The sequence below is a fragment of the Moschus berezovskii genome, chromosome 8 (assembly GCF_049115385.1).
Source record: "Moschus berezovskii isolate FMDL1 chromosome 8, NW_MosBer_1.0, whole genome shotgun sequence".
NCBI classification, from domain to species: domain Eukaryota; kingdom Metazoa; phylum Chordata; class Mammalia; order Artiodactyla; family Moschidae; genus Moschus; species Moschus berezovskii.
The window spans coordinates 84,835,110-84,852,306 of NC_142467.1; positions in this window are offsets into that span (position 1 = coordinate 84,835,110).

The following is a 17,197-nucleotide window of genomic DNA, read 5'->3' on the forward strand; positions in this document are numbered from 1 at the left end:
ACCAATTCACAGCTGACTTAACAAGTATATTTGTGATAGAAAATATTTTAATTTGTCCTCACAAAAGACTGGTGAGGTAAACATTGTCAAGTCTAACATCTATTTTGCATAACTGATAAATGAGTTATCTGATTTCAGATAGTTTTAGAATAAAGCTGAAGCACTATTTTCATTACAATGGATGGCACAGTTCTTAGATGTATATCCTTCCATAAATCCCTGACTCAAGTTTTGTTAAGCTAAAAGATATTGACATAGAATAAAAAATAATACCTTCAGTGTTCTACTTTCCTCAGTCATTGTCTACTACTATTGTTTTCCATATTATGCCTGGATTTTATTAAATAAAAGTTGAGATTACAAAACCCATAAAGCATATGTAAGTTCCAACCAGTGTAATAAAATCAATGAAATTCCAAGCATGTCTGTGGCCGCATCCAGAATTCATCTCAGATCCCAAGTGATACAGTACAAATGAAATGGAACACTTCCTCCCATTCTACAAATTCCCTCTGAAGCCTTTACAGCAGGATGAGTTATGGACCAGCTGAAAGAGTCAGAAGCTTGGTGCTTTGTACTGTGCTTGTTTTGTTACATGTGACATGTTGGGTCTGTGAGAGTCTGGACTAAATTATGGTTTGCTCTAGGTTTGAAATAGCAAGCATTTACATGGATCAGTTCTTCCTTGGGGAGTCGGGGTGGGCAGACTGAATCCTTTCAGAAGCAGTATCATCCTACTAGGACTCAGGCTGAGGCCACACTGTGCCTGTTGACACACTGGGCACACTGCCTGCATCTATTTCATAAATTTTCTCTTGGTCTCCTTTTCTCACAAGCTGAATGCTGGAAAGTGACAGGTGCACGGGTTGACCAGACTGGCTCAGTGTCTGACTGTTTGAATGGCTGGGACTTTCCATCTGACAGGATTTACCTAGTCATGATGGATGGCAGCTAAAGCACAGGAAAGAGAAAGGGGAGGTAGAAAGGAAACTAACTGTATTATACCATGGGGGTCTGTAAAATGCCCACCTATGAAATGATATGAGGAGCTCAATATCTGACAAGAGTTGAGGGAATTAAGAGTAATTTGATTACAGGTGCTCAACTGGCATTCATTTTCCTCTTATTATCTGAGAATCCTCCCTCGAGAGAAAGCACTAACCTTCAAAAGGAGCAGATGAATGGCTCTATTAAAAGCACTGTAGTTTGTTCATGGCTCTGTAGCATCTGACCATTTTATGAACCCAGTGGAATTGTAAATAGGATACAGAAGAGAGGAAATGTCTTCCTCAAACAGTGTACAGATGACTCTATCTGTCTTTAGTGATTTGTAATCCTGAAAGAGAGTTTGCACATGGACAGAATAATGTGGAATAGTGATATCTGCTCCCACTCCTCAGAGCCCCCAACCCTGAGTATATCTCTTAAAGGTCAAGTATTTCAATACCGTAGCACATAAAATTGTGCTAGTTTCTTATAAAAAACAAATGAACAAAATGCCTGTTAGATGGGCTTGATTTTAAATAATTTTTGTTAATACTTTATATATTTGGTTCATTTTAATCTCAGTTAAAAATAAATCTCTAGGTATATTTTGCTATCTACTTTCAAATACAATTTTTGCAATAGTGACAACTATGAATGAAAAATATCTTACCTAAGTGATTCATAAATAAAACTCACTGGTTTACCTACAGTGAAACCATATGACAATACTAACTTTCCCTCTTCTAGTAAAAACCAGGACTAATAAAACTTATTTAAAACTGTGTCTCCACTATTGGTATTACTCTTAGTTTATGTTATCTTAATTTAGTGAAAAAAGTAAAAATTTCATTGGTGTTAAAACTTGTTTAACAGCACCCTTCTGATGTGTCACTGAAGAAAGTAACCTAATATGTAAATGTTATCAACAAGAATAAGAACTCAGATACTAATCTACATCACATAGAAGAGTGCTCCAGGATTCAAGAAAGTCAGAACTAAAAATTTATGTGAGATATAAATAACTATGTAAGCTCATTTATTCTCTTAAACAAACCCAGAATTGGGATAAAATCTAATATCTTAAAACCCTGGTAATAGAAATATGGAAGCAAAGTTTCCATCTTTAATCAAAGTACATTAAGTGTATATGAACTATAATTATTATTTAAATACATTAACCATAAAACCTGCTATAAATGTGTACATTTATACACACTGAAATTAACATATCTAAAGGTGGTAACTGTATCAAAAAGAGTCAGCTTAAAATTACTCAATACTTTTACTACCCAAAGACTAGTTCTGAAACTTTCTGGATGTCTTCAAAATTTGTAATATTTTATTCAAAACATTACAGATATAGCCAAAAGCTAAAAATTAATATTTTGCCCAAAAAAAGACATGGGTAGCACAGAAAGATGATCTGAATTTCATTTTGAAACGATAAAAATTATACTACATTTTATTAAGCATAATCTGTATTAACATGAGTCTAAAAATATTTTCATAGTTTAAGAAATTCACACACTGTGTACTAACCTTACAAACAGTCATTACTTATAGTACTTGTATGATACAAGTACATGAGTTTTCAAGAGATCACACATAGGTAATTATTTAATTCAATTGGTTTTATAATCTAAAGAGTATAAGTATTAGATTACTTTTCCAAGCTACTTAAAAAGTTATTGCCTACTGTAAAAATACTACAAATGGTAGTATTGGTGGTGTATTTTTTTTTACTACAGCTTACTTCTAATAAATGTTTAATATTTAGTGATTATCTACTGTAAGAGCTTTCCTCTTATTATCATATTTATTTCCCACAATGTACTATCATTGTCTTCATTTTACACATGAGAAAACTGAGGCATAAAAAGATTAAGAAACTTGCCCAAGGGTTTAAGAGCCTCTTTAACAACTATAAAGGCCTTTATCTTCACTGTACAACTGATGCTACTTCATTTCTCATGGGAAACAAATGAAGTTAATACAGTATGTTTAGTCTTTTGTTCAAAGGTCACACTAAAATCTGTATCTTTCTTAGAAGGGAGAGGTTTCATTTTCATTATTGTGAGTAGAATAGCTAAAGTCTGTTCGTTTTCTGTAGAGGGAAAAATCTCTTTTCAGAAAAGGTAAAAAAAAAAAATATATATATATATATGTTGTTTTAAGATTATTACTGTAAATTACAGAGACTTGTCCATTAAACTTGCCTCAATGAGAAAAATGGAGTGATTTGTTGTCATCACTGCCACTTACTTATACCCCAAGAAAGGTTACAAAAGCAAATTTCACCTTCTTCCTCAAAAGTATGTAACCTGTTGTAGTCAAAATTCTTCACATCTCCAATATCTAAAAGGTGGTGGCACATATAAAAGTTAGATGACTTCTTATAAGTTCAGGGCTGAAACTAGAGTAAAAATATCCGATGCTTCATTTTATATATATATATATATATATATTTTTTAGTTTTGGTGTTCTGAAATGTCCACTTTGTTGCTCATGTAAAGAACAGAAAGTTCAACTTTGCCCTATAAATGACATCATTCCAACCTTTGTCCAGACCTAAAAATTCAAAGTCATCAACAAGTTGAATGGGATAGCTGGAGGTGAATTTTCTGACTCCAGAAACATACTTTCCATTCCTGTGTTACACTGACTGACTCTTTGGCAGTATAATCAGGTAGTCATTATTGGTTCAATTTCAGGGTAATAAATGACATCTAGAAATAGCAAATAACTTGCCATTTTTATCCACTAATTAAGTGATGATACATGGATTCCCTGTTCTTCAGGACTCTTAACTACTATACCACTGTTTCTGATTAGCAATCTCATTATTAGGGAATTAATTCCCCTGGAGACAGGAATGGCAACCCACTCCTGGTTCTTGCCTGGAAAATTTGATGGACAAAGTTGCCTGGCACGTTACAGTCATTGGGTCACAAAGAGTCAGACACACTGAACGACTAACACTATTAGGGAATTGACATTCCTTTAGTGTCTATTATGTGCCAAGTTTGTGTTATATATTTTTTTCAAAATACTGTATCTATAAAATAACAGAACAAAACAAAACTCCTTGGGAAGTTATTATCAACAAGCAAGAGAATTTTCTCTGCTATTCTATTTTCTTTTGACTGGTCTAACAATTAAATTGACAGGAGACAGATTGACAGTAGTAAATCAAACAAAAGCTTAATAACATATACATTGGAGATTACAGGAAAGCTGTGTAACTCCTCAAAACAGCTAAAACACTCACCTTATACACCATCTCTGGCTAAAAGTATGGATCTGAGATTTCAAAAATGAGCAAGGCAATTCACACAGAGGTGAAAAAAAACAAATGTTTGGTAAACAAATGTGTGCTAGGCTATGCAAAGACAATGAGACACAGAGAGGAATTTTAACAAACTTTGGTAAGTTCCTCACTGTCTTCAGACCTAGTTTATACCTCATAATATAATTATCTATCACGATAGCTCCCTTGCTGGAACAGGTTCTCTATCTGCATTCTTTTAGGCAGTTAGTTCAGTTCAGTTGCTCAGTCGTGTCCGACTCTTTGTGACCCCATGGACTGCAGCATGCCAGCCTCCCTGTCCATCACCAACTCCCAGAGTTTACTCAAACTCATGTCCATTGAGTCGGTGATGCCATTCAACCATCTCATCCTCTTTCAGTTAAGGGGAAGGTAAAACTTTCTGAGTCTTTTGGGCCTTGACCTCAGAGTGAAACAATACACATGCCAAGAGACATTTTGAACTCTGCAACATTATTATAAACCTCATTTTAAATAAAAGGAAACTAAGGATCAGAGGTAAGTTAAGAAATCTTTCAAGGTCATTCAGCCTAAATAATGAAGTCATAGTACAAAAACAACGCAGGGGACAAAACACGCTGACTACCCCAAATTTTTGCTTTGCCTTACAACTTACTGCAACTCCTAATGCAATACTTTCAAAATGAAAATAAAAATTAAATAAAACTAAGCAAAAATTATACAAAATTAAAAGCTAAACTAGAAGTAAAATCTCAAAACAATAAAACACTCATGAGTAAGGAAGTATAAATAAGAAAATAAAAATCTATAGAATTTTTAAGAAAGTCCCAATAAAAAAAAACTTCAGGGAAATGTAACAAGACATCAAACTATAGATAACATTATGATTACTCTAGTATGTCCCTTGGAAAATCTCAGTCAAAACATAAGAAACTTAAGCTTGGGACTTAGTTTTGTCTATGCTTTAGTCACTTGCTCTGGAAGGTAAATGAATAAGTAGAGAATTAGTCCAGGCCATTTCATACACAAATACAGAGTAGATATATACACAAATTCCTGCATACATTCGGTTATATTCTTCATAATATTTACTAGAAACATCTACATGTAAAGGATCCGTGAATAATTTACTTAAAGAATGACTACTGTGGCAGAAACATTTTTGATTCAACAACTACCTTAAGATTTCCTAAAATTCAAGCAGTTGTATGGACTTACATGACTGGATTCAGACAATGAACTATGAGCAGAATTAATGAGTGTCATTTCTAAGTCAAAGCATGGAAAAGCAGGTACAATAGCTCCATGCACTCTCTTCTTTTTGCTATAGGCAGTGGAAAGGTTCCAGTTGGCAGAGTCCCAGTCAGTCTGAGTTCCTTAGTGACTATGTGGAGCAGAGTCTCCTCCATCAAACAGCATTAGAAATATAGCATAAATGATAATAAAGATTTTAGTTTAGACCACTGACATTCTAGGGTCAATATGTTATTTCAGCATACTTGGCTTGTTTTGACTAGTGCAAATACCTTCCTATTTATAGACCTAGAGATTTAAGAGCTAAACACAAAACTTCTTACTTATGCTGATCCAAATAAATTCCAAAAATGTCCATGCTGTGGTGAAAATGTAAAATGAGTTCTATGCCAAAATTAAACCTTGTCTTTTCAGCACATTTTGAATTGCCAAATGATCTCATAGGTACTTCCTCTTTGAGATCATAAAAATAGAGATTATTAGATCAGTATGAGGTATATTGAATGAGACATAGCACTATTAAGGAATCCATTTATTTAAAAAGTATTGATTGAATACCTACTATATGGCAAGCACTCATTTCATTGCTGTACATCATACTCAACTGAGAAAAGTTGAAAGCTTTTTCTCTGAAGTCAGGAACAAGAAAAATGATGCCCACTCTCAACATTTCTACTTAACACAATGTTAACAGTTCTAGCCACAACAATCAGATAAGAAAAAGAAACAAAAGGCATACAAACTGAAAAAGAAGAAGTAAAACTGTCACTATTTGCAAATGACATGATATTCTACATACAAAACTCAAAAGTCTCCACTCCAAAACTATTAGAACTAGTAAATGAATTCAACAGAGTTGCAGGATACATGGTTAATATACAGAAATCTGTTGCTTTTTCATGTACTAAGAATGGAATACCAGAAGGAGAAAGTAGAAAACAATCCCACTTTAAATCACATCAAAAAGAATAAAAGACAAAATAATAAACCTAACCAAGAGAGTGAAAACTCCCAATGAAAACCATAAAACATTAATGAAGGAAATTGGAGATGGTACAAAGAAATGGAAAGATATCTCCAGAAGAACAATTAGGAAAGGACTGTTTGTATGACTAAGGAATAACATTTGTGCTTTCCTGTATATTTTCTTAAGTGGCTGCTCCATTTGACTGACCATTTGACTACCAGCAATGAATGAGGGTTTCAACTTCTCCATATCCTTACCGGTATTTAATTTTTTGTCATTTTGATTTGAGCCATTCTGGTGAGTAAGAGATGGTGTATCATTGTGGGTTAGATTTTCATTTACCTAATGAGTAATGATCTAATAATCTTTTCGGGTACTTATTGGCTGTTTGTATATTTATTTAGTTAAATGTCTATTCAAATATTTTACCCACATTAAATGAGATTATTTGTTTTCCAAATAAGTTACAAGAGCTCTTTATTCTCATATAAGTATTTATCAGATATATTATTTGCAAATATTTTCTCCTAATCCATGGCATGCTTCACTCTCCTTATAGATCTTTGAAACACAATTAAGCATACCAACATATGTGTAGTGGTAGCTTCAAAGGAGACGAGAAAGAAAAAGAGAAAAAATATTTGAAAAAATAATGAAAAAAATTTCCCACATAATATTAAAAATATTAAATAACACATTAAAACAGCTAATGAATTCCAGGTAAAATAAAAACAAAGAGATCACACATAGGTAAATCAAAGTCAAAATGTTGAAAGCCAAAGATAAAGAGAAAAACTTGGAGGCAACAAGAGAAAAACAAATTGACTCGTATAAAGGAAAACAGTAGGCTTAAACACTGCATTCTGGGTGGGAGAGGGGTTCGAGAGGGGGAACACATGTACACCCGGGGTGGATTCGTGTCAATGTATGGCAAAACCAACCAATATATTAATGTTAAGTAATTTGCCTCCAACTAAAAAAAACATTAATAAAAGAAAGAAGCAATGGATGGTAGGAAGTAGGATGACATATACAAAGTGTGAATAATAATTTTTTAAAACCTATCAACCAAAAGTTCTATACCCAGCAAAATCACACTTCAAAAATAAAGCTGATATAGAGAAATTCCCACATAAACAAAGACTGAGGTAATGTGTTGCTTACAGATCTGCATTACTGAAAGTACTAAAGCAAGTCCACCAGGCCGAAGAAAAATGACAGTATGTGGTTATTTGAATCCACATAAAGAAGTACAGAAAGACATAAAATATAATTATATAGGTAAATAAATGTAGAATACTATATAATTATAACTTATCTTCTTCGCTTAGCTATTTAAAAGATCTGTATTAAAAATTATAAATCTGTGTTTTATAAATAATAAATCAGAACAAATATAGCTATATTGGACTAAAGTTTCTAATTTTATTAGAGTATGCTAGTTTTAATCTAAGGAAATCACATACTGTTATTCCTAGGAAAATCAATAAGAAGATAACTCAAAAACAGTAAAAAAAAGAAGGGACTAAAGAGTACATTATTTAACACAAAAAAGTAGTGAAGGAGATATAGAGAAACTAAATGGACATGAGCACATTTAAAATAAATACTAATAAAAAAGCTGTGAGATATATATATATATATATATACACACACATACAATGGACTATTACTATTACTATATTTTTCATTGAAAAAATGAAATAATGCCATTTACAGTGACATAGATATACCTAGATATTGTCATACTGAGTGAAGTAAGTCTGCTTATAGGCAGAATCTAAAAAGAAATTATACAAATGTACTTATTTATAAAACAGACACACAGTCTTAGAGAACAAACTTCTGGTTACCAGGAGAGAAAGGTGGGGAAAAAAGATAATTAGGGAGTTTGAGATTGAAATGTATACACTGATAGATTTAAAATGGATAGCCAACAAGTTTCTACTGTATAGCACGGAGAACTCTAGCTCAATATTACATAATAACCCAAATTGGAAAATAATTTGAAAAAGATTAATTACCTGTGTATATATACCTGAATCAATTTGTGTACACATGAAACTATGACGACATAGTTAATCAACTATACTCAAGTATGAAATAGAAAGTTAAGAAATAAAGTAAAAGAAAATAAATACCAAAACCACACACATAAATTTAAACATGTCATTAACTGCATTGATATAATATAGTAAACACTCCAACCGAAAAGTAAGGATTGACACACTGAATAAAAATTAAGATACAACTACAGTTGTACATATAAGAGACACAATTTAGATTCAAACACACAAATAAGATAAAAGGGAAAAAATGGAAAAATGTATAGTGCACAAACAGTAACCATTTTAAACAGGTAAAATGGGTGCATTAATATCAGAAAAGGTAGAATACAAAAATATTACTAGAGACAATGAGGGTGACTTTAGAGTGACAAAATGATTAAGTAATCAGGAAGTTACAATTATAAATACATACAGCTAAAACAATGACCAGAATACACACATACAAATTGATTGAATTTATGAGATAGACAATTAAAAACAATAACTTGGAGAATTCAATGTTTCATCTCAATAATTGATAGAACTGAAGAAAATCAGCAAGATTACATAAGACTTGAATTATACTACCAACCAATTCATCCTGACGTTTACAGAACAGTACAGAAATAACAGCAGAATAAATATTATTTTTGTGTACACATGACACAGCTTCAATGAATTAAAATGACTGAAATATTAAGTATATTCTTCAGCTCCAATGGAACTTTTAAAAGTATAAAATTATCACTAATCATCAGGGAAATTCAAATCAAATCACAATGAAATATCACCTTCCACCTATAAGAATTGCTGTTATCAAAAAGGCAACAAGTAACACATGTTGATAAGGATGTGGAGCAAAGGGAATCCTCGTGCTCTGCTGGTGGGCATGTAAACTGGTGCAGCCACTATAGAAAATAGTATAGAGTTTCTTCAAAAAATTAAAAACAGAACTTCATATGACATAGTAATTCCATTCCTGGATATTTTCCAAAGAAAATGAAAACACTAATTTAAAAAGATATACGTACTCCTATCTTCACTGCAGCACTTTTTATAATAGCCAAGATATGGAGGTAACCTAAGTGCCGGCCAATAGATGAATGGAAAAAGAAGATGTGAGTTATATATCAGGGAAATTAAAGGATACAACTTTGTTACAAAGTAAATGAGTCACAAGGATGCAATATATAGCCTGGAGAAATAAAGCCAGCAATAATATAATATCTTTGTATGGTGACCGATGGTAAATAGCCCTAGTTGTGGTGAATATTTTATGATGTATAGATATATCCAATCATATGACCAGGAACTAACATAGTGTTATATGTGAATTGTACTTCAACAAACAAGTAAACATATAGAGAAAGAAATAAGATTTGAGTTTATCACAGGTAGGAGGTAGAGGAGGAAGAACTGGATGAAGATGGTAAAAAGGTCCAAGCTTCTAGTTACAAGAAAAACAAGTATTAGAGATGTAATGTACAACATGATAAATAAAATTACCACTATTGTGTGTACACCCTTACCATGGAAGTTGTTAAGAAAGTAAATCCTAAGAATTCTCATCACAAGGAAAAATTATTTTCCTTTTTCTTTTTGCATCTATGTGACATAATATATGCTCACTAAACTTATTGTGGCAATCATTTCATAATCTACACAGGTCAAATCATTATGCTTTTCTCCTTACACTTACTCAGTGCCATATAAATGATGCAAATGTGAATTGTGTTTCAATAAAACTGGAAGAAAAATACAAAAACAAAACTAAATAAATTAGAGATTATACAAAGCATTTCCCAGACCATAATAGATTAATAATAACAGAAAAACCACAAAGATCCATCTAGTCAAGGCTATTGTTTTTCCAGTGGTCATGTATGGATGTGAGAGTTGGACTGTGAAGAAAGCTGAGTGCCGAAGAATTGATGCTTTTGAACTGTGGTGCTGGAGAAGACTCTTGAGAGTCCCTTGGACTGCAAGGAGATCCAACCAGTCCATTCTAAAGGAGATCAATCCTGGGTGTTCATTGGAAGGACTGATGCTAAAGCTGAAACTCCAATACTCTGGCCACCTCATGCAAAGAGGTGACTCACTGGAAAAGAGTCTGATGCTGGGAGGGATTGGGGGTGGGAGGAGAAGGGGACGACAGAGAATGAGATGGCTGGATGGCATCACCGACTCGATGGACATGAGGTTGAGTGAACTCCGGGAGTTGGTGATGGACAGGGATGCCTGGTGTGCTGTGATTCATGGGGTCGCAAAGAGTCGGACACGACTGAGTGACTGAACTGAACTGAACTGAACAGAAAGACATTTGGATAATCCTTAATATTTGAAAATTAATCAATATACTTTTAAATGATCCATGATGTATCAAACATAAAGTCTCAAGGAAAACAAAAAAATCTTAAATGGAATGAAAATGAAAATATATCTTATTAAAATGTGTAAGACACAGCTAAACCACTGATCAGAGGACAATTAACAGCACTGAATGCCTGTATTTGAAAAGAAAACAATATCTCAAATCAATAAACTTGCACCTTAAGAATATAAGAACTGAATAGCAAACTAAACTGAAAGGTAGCAGAAGGAAACATTTGGAGACTCCTCTGAGGTGAGCCTGGAAAATTTGCTTAAACTTAGATCCTAACCATAAAAAATGCAAGCTTTATTAAAAAGCATAAAGTTCTAAATACTATTCTTCTTTATTTATTTTCGTTAAGTGTGTAGTTGACTCTAAAGTAGTTTTATCTAGGCTGTCATTTTCATCAGTTGTTTTCTACTAGAAATAAGTGCTTAAAAGAGAGATGCTTGGGCTGATGAGATTTGATGAATTGGTAATGGTACAGGAAGTATGGTCATGATTTTGGATTCATGAAGATGGAAATACATCTCTGGTACCCTACTTGGCTATTCCATGAAAAATTTTTACATTAATTTAATAGTGCTAATACTGCTTGCTTTCTCCAGCTTTCAGAATATATAGCCCAAACTCATAAGATATAGTTACTGATATCAATTTTGGTAATATAGAAAATAGAGGGGCGAGAGACGCCCGGCTCCCGGCGGCGCAGACGCGAGAGACGCCCGGCTCCCGGCGGCGCAGACGCGAGAGACGCCCGGCTCCTGGTGCAACCAACCACGTGCAGAATCGTGGCTGAGAGGAGCTGCCCCGCGCCCAGAGTTAGGGCGGTGGCCGAGAGGAGCTGTACCACGTCCAGGAGGCGGTGGCTGCTTGGGCACCGGAGGGCCGGGAGGAGCTGATCCACATTCAAAGCAGGAGGGGCGGCCTTGAGGAGATACCCCTCGTCCAAGGTAAGCTGCAGCGGCTGCGCCTTGCTGGAGCAGCTGGGAAGAGATACTCCACGACCAAGTGGAATATAAGAATCCAGTGTTCTGGGGAGGAAGGAACAAGACGGTGAGACCACTTTCTTCCCCACAAATTCATCAGAAGAACATTTGAACGTGGAGTAAAGTCCACAAAACAACTTCTGAATACTGGCAGAGGACATCAGGCTCCCAGAAAAGTAGCCCATTGTCTTCTAAAGGAAAGAGAAGAAATCCAGCTCCACCCACCAGAACACTGACACATGCTTCCCTAACCAGGGAACCCGGACAAGTCACCTGTCCAACCCCACACACAGCGAAGAAATTACATAATAAAGAGAACTCCACAAACTGCAAGAAGAGGGAAAGGACACCCCAAGCAAAGCAATATAAGCAAGATGAAGAGGCAGAGAAATACCCAGCAAGTAAAGGAACAAGATAATTGCCCACCAACACAAACAAAAGAAGAAGATATAGGGAATCTACCTGATAAAGAATTTCGAATTTTGATGGTGAAAATGATTCAAAATCTTGAAAGTAAAATGGAGTTACAGATAAATAACCTGGAGAAAAGGATTGAGAAGATGGAAGAAAGATTTAATAAGGACTTAGAGGAAATAAAAAAGAGTCAATATACAATGAATAATGCAATAGATGAGATCAGAAACACTCTGGAGGGAACAAACAGTAGAATAACAGAGGCAGAAGACAGGATAAGCGAACTAGAAGATAGAATTGTAGAAATAAATGAAACAGAGAGGAAAAAAGAAAAACGAATTAAAAGAAATGAGGACAATATTAGAGACCTCTGGGACAATGTTAAACGCTCCAACATTCGAATCATAGGAGTCCCAGAAGAACAAGACAAAAAGAAAGACCATGAGAGAATACTTGAGGAGATAATAGTTGAAAACTTCCCTAAAATAGGGAAAGAAATAATCACCCAAGTCCAAGAAATCCAGAGAGTCCCCAACAGGATAAACCCAAGGCGAAATACTCCAAGACACATATTAATCAAATTAACAAAGATCAAACACAAAGAACAAATATTAAAAGCAGCAAGGGAAAAGCAGCAAATAACACTCAAGGGGATTCCCATAAGGATAACAGCTGATCTTTCAACAGAGACTCTTCAGGCCAGAAGGGAGTGGCAAGATATACTTAAAGCGATGAAAGAAAATAACCTACAGCCCAGATTATTATACCCAGCAAGGATCTCATTCAAATATGAAGGAGAAATCAAAAGCTTTACAGACAAGCAAAAGCTGAGGGAATTCAGCATCACCAAACCAGCTCTCCAACAAATGCTAAAGGATCTTCTATAGACAGGAATCACAGAAAGAGTGTATAAACTTGAACCCAAAGCAATAAAGAAAATGGCTACGGGATCCTACTTTTCAATAATTACCTTAAATGTAAATGGGTTGAATGCCCCAACCAAAAGACAAAGGCTGGCTGAATGGATACAAAAACAAAACCCCCATATATGTTGTCTACAAGAGACCCACCTCAAAACGAGGGACGCATACAGACTGAAAGTGAAGGGCTGGAAAAAGATAGTCCATGCAAATAGAGACCAAAAGAAAGCAGGAGTAGCAATACTCATATCAGATAAAATAGACTTTAAAACAAAGGCTGTGAAACGAGACAAAGAAGGAAACTACATAATGATCAAAGGATCAATCCAAGAAGAAGATATAACAATTATAAATATTTATGCACCTAACATAGGAGCACCGCAATATGTAAGACAATTACTAACAAGTATGAAAGGGGAAATTAACAATAACACAATAATAGTGGGAGATTTTAACACCCCACTTACATCTATGGATAGATCAACTAAACAGAAAATTAACAAGGAAACACAATCTTTAAATGATATAATAGAAGAGTTAGACCTAATAGATATCTATAGGACATTTCACCCCAAAACAATGAATTTCACCTTTTTCTCAAGCGCACACGGAACCTTTTCCAGGATAGATCACATCCTGGGACATAAATCTAGCCTTGGTAAATTCAAAAAAATTGAAATCATTCCAAGCATCTTTTCTGACCACAATGCAGTAAGATTAGATCTCAATTACAGGAGAATAACTGTTAAAAGTGCCAACATATGGAGACTGAACAACACGCTGCTGAATAATGAACTAATCATAGAAGAAATCAAAAGAGACATCAAAATATGCATAGAAATGAATGAAAATGAAAACACAACAACCCAAAACCTCTGGGACACTGTAAAAGCAGTGCTAAGGGGGAAGTTCATAGCAATACAGGCATACCTCAAGAAACAAGAAAAAAGTCAACTAAATAACCTAACTCTACATCTAAAGCAACTAGAAAAGGAAGAAATGAAGAACCCCAGGGTCAGTAGAAGGAAAGAAATCATAAAAATTAGGGCAGAGATAAATGCAAAAGAAACAAAAGAGACCATAGCAAAAATCAACAAAGCCAAAAGCTGGTTCTTTGAGAAGGTAAATAAAATTGACAAACCACTAGCCAGACTCATCAAGAAACAAAGGGAGAAGAACCAAATCAATAAAATTAGAAATGAAAATGGAGAGATCACAACTGACAACACAGAAATACAAAGGATTATTAGAGAATACTATCAGCAATTATATGGCAATAAAATGAATAACCTGGAAGAAATGGACAAATTCCTAGAAAAGTACAACTTTCCAAAACTGAACCAGGAAGAAATAGAAAATCTGAACAAACCCATCACAAGCACGGAAATTGAAACTGTAATCAAAAATCTCCCAGCAAACAAAAGCCCAGGTCCAGACGGCTTCACAGCTGAATTCTACCAAAAATTTAGAGAAGAGCTAACACCTATTCTACTCAAACTCTTTCAGAAAATAGCTGAGGAAGGGAAACTTCCAAACTCATTCTATGAGGCCACCATCACCCTAATCCCAAAACCTGGTAAAGACCCCACAAAGAAAGAAAACTATAGGCCAATATCACTGATGAACATAGATGCAAAAATCCTTAACAAAATTCTAGCAATCAGAATCCAACAACACATTAAGAAGATCATACATCATGACCAAGTGGGCTTTATCCCAGGAATGCAAGGATTCTTCAATATACGCAAATCAATCAACGTAATACACCACATTAACAAACTGAAAAATAAAAATCATATGATTATCTCAATAGATGCAGAGAAAGCCTTCGACAAAATTCAACATCCATTTTTGATAAAAACTCTCCAGAAAGTGGGAATTGAAGGGACATACCTCAACATAATAAAAGCTATATATGACAAACCCACAGCAAACATTATCCTCAATGGTGAAAAACTGAAAGCATTTCCCCTAAAGTCAGGAACAAGACAAGGGTGCCCACTCTCACCACTACTATTCAACATAGTTCTGGAAGTTTTGGCCACAGCAATCAGAGCAGAAAAAGACATAAAAGGAATACAAATTGGAAAAGAAGAAGTAAAGCTTTCACTGTTCGCTGATGACATGATCCTCTACACAGAAAACCCTAAAGACTCTACCAGAAAACTACTAGAGCTAATCAATGATTACAGCAAAGTTGCAGGATATAAAATCAACACACAGAAATCCCTTGCATTCCTATACACTAATAATGAGAAAATAGAAAGAGAAATTAAGGAAACTATTCCATTCACTGTTGCAATGAAAACAATTAAATACTTAGGAATATATCTACCTAAGGAAACAAAAGACTTGTACATACAAAACTGTAAAACACTAGTGAAAGTAATCAAAGAGGACATGAATAGATGGAGAAATATACCGTGTTCGTGGATTGGAAGAATAAATATTGTAAAAATGAGTATACTACCCAAAGTAATTTATACATTCAATGCAATCCCTATCAAGCTACCAACAATATTTTTCACAGAACTAGAACAAATAATCTCACAATTTGTATGGAAATACAAAAAACCTCGAATAGCCAAAGCAATCTTGAGGAAGAAGAATCGAACTGGGGGAATTAACCTGCCGGACTTCAGGCTCTATTACAAAGCCACAGTCATCAAGACAGTATGGTACTGGCATAAAGACAGAAATATAGATCAATGGAACAAAATAGAAAGCCCAGAGATAAACCCACGCTCCTATGGACACCTTATCTTCGACAAAGGAGGCAAGAATATAAAATGGAGAAAAGACAGTCTCTTTAACAAGTGGTGCTGGGAAAACTGGTCAGCCACTTGTAAAAGAATGAAACTAGAACACTTCCTAACACCATACACCAAAATAAACTCAAAATGGATTAAAGATCTAAATGTAAGACCAGAAACTATAAAACTCCTAGAGGAGAATGTAGGCAAAACACTCTCCGACATAAATCACAGCAGGATCCTCCAAGACCCACCTCCCAGAATATTGGAAATAAAAGCAAAAATAAACAAATGGGACCTAATTAAAATCAAAAGCTTCTGCACAGCAAAGGAAACTCTAAGCAAGGTGAGAAGACAACCTTCAGAATGGGAGACAATAATAGCAAATGAAGCAACTGATAAAGGATTAATCTCCAAATTATACAAGCAGCTCCTGCAGCTTAATTCCAGAAAACTAAGTGACCCAATCAAAAAAATGGGCCAAAGAACTAAACAGACATTTCTCCAAAGAAGACATAAAGATGGCTAATAAACACATGAAAAAATGCTCAACATCCCTCATCATCAGAGAAATGCAAATCAAAACCACAATGAGATACCATTTCACACCAGTCAGAATGGCTGCTATCCAAAAGTCTACATGCAATAAGTGCTGGAGAGGGTGTGGAGAGAAGGGAACCCTCTTACACTGTTGGTGGGAATGCAAACTAGTACAGCCACTATGGAGAACAGTGTGGAGATTCCTCAGAAAACTGGAAATAGAACTGCCATATGATCCAGCGATCGCACTCCTGGGCATACACACCGAGGAAACCAGAATTGAAAGAGACACATGTACTCCAATGTTCATTACAGCACTGTTTATAATAGCCAGGACATGGAAGCAACCTAGATGTCCATCTGCAGATGAATGGATAAGAAAGCTTTGGTACATATACACAATGGAGTATTTCTCAGCCATCAAAAAGAATGCATTTGAATCAGTTTTAATGAGGTGGATGAAATTGGAGCCAATTATACAGAGTGAAGTAAGCCAGAAAGAAGAACATCAATACCGTATATTAACGCATATATATGGAATTTAGAAAAATGGTAACCTGAACCCTGTATAAGAGACTGCAAAAGAGACATAGGCATTTAGAACAGTCTTTGGGACTCTGTGGGAGAGGGTGAAGGTGGAATGATTGGAGAGAATGGAATTGTAGCAT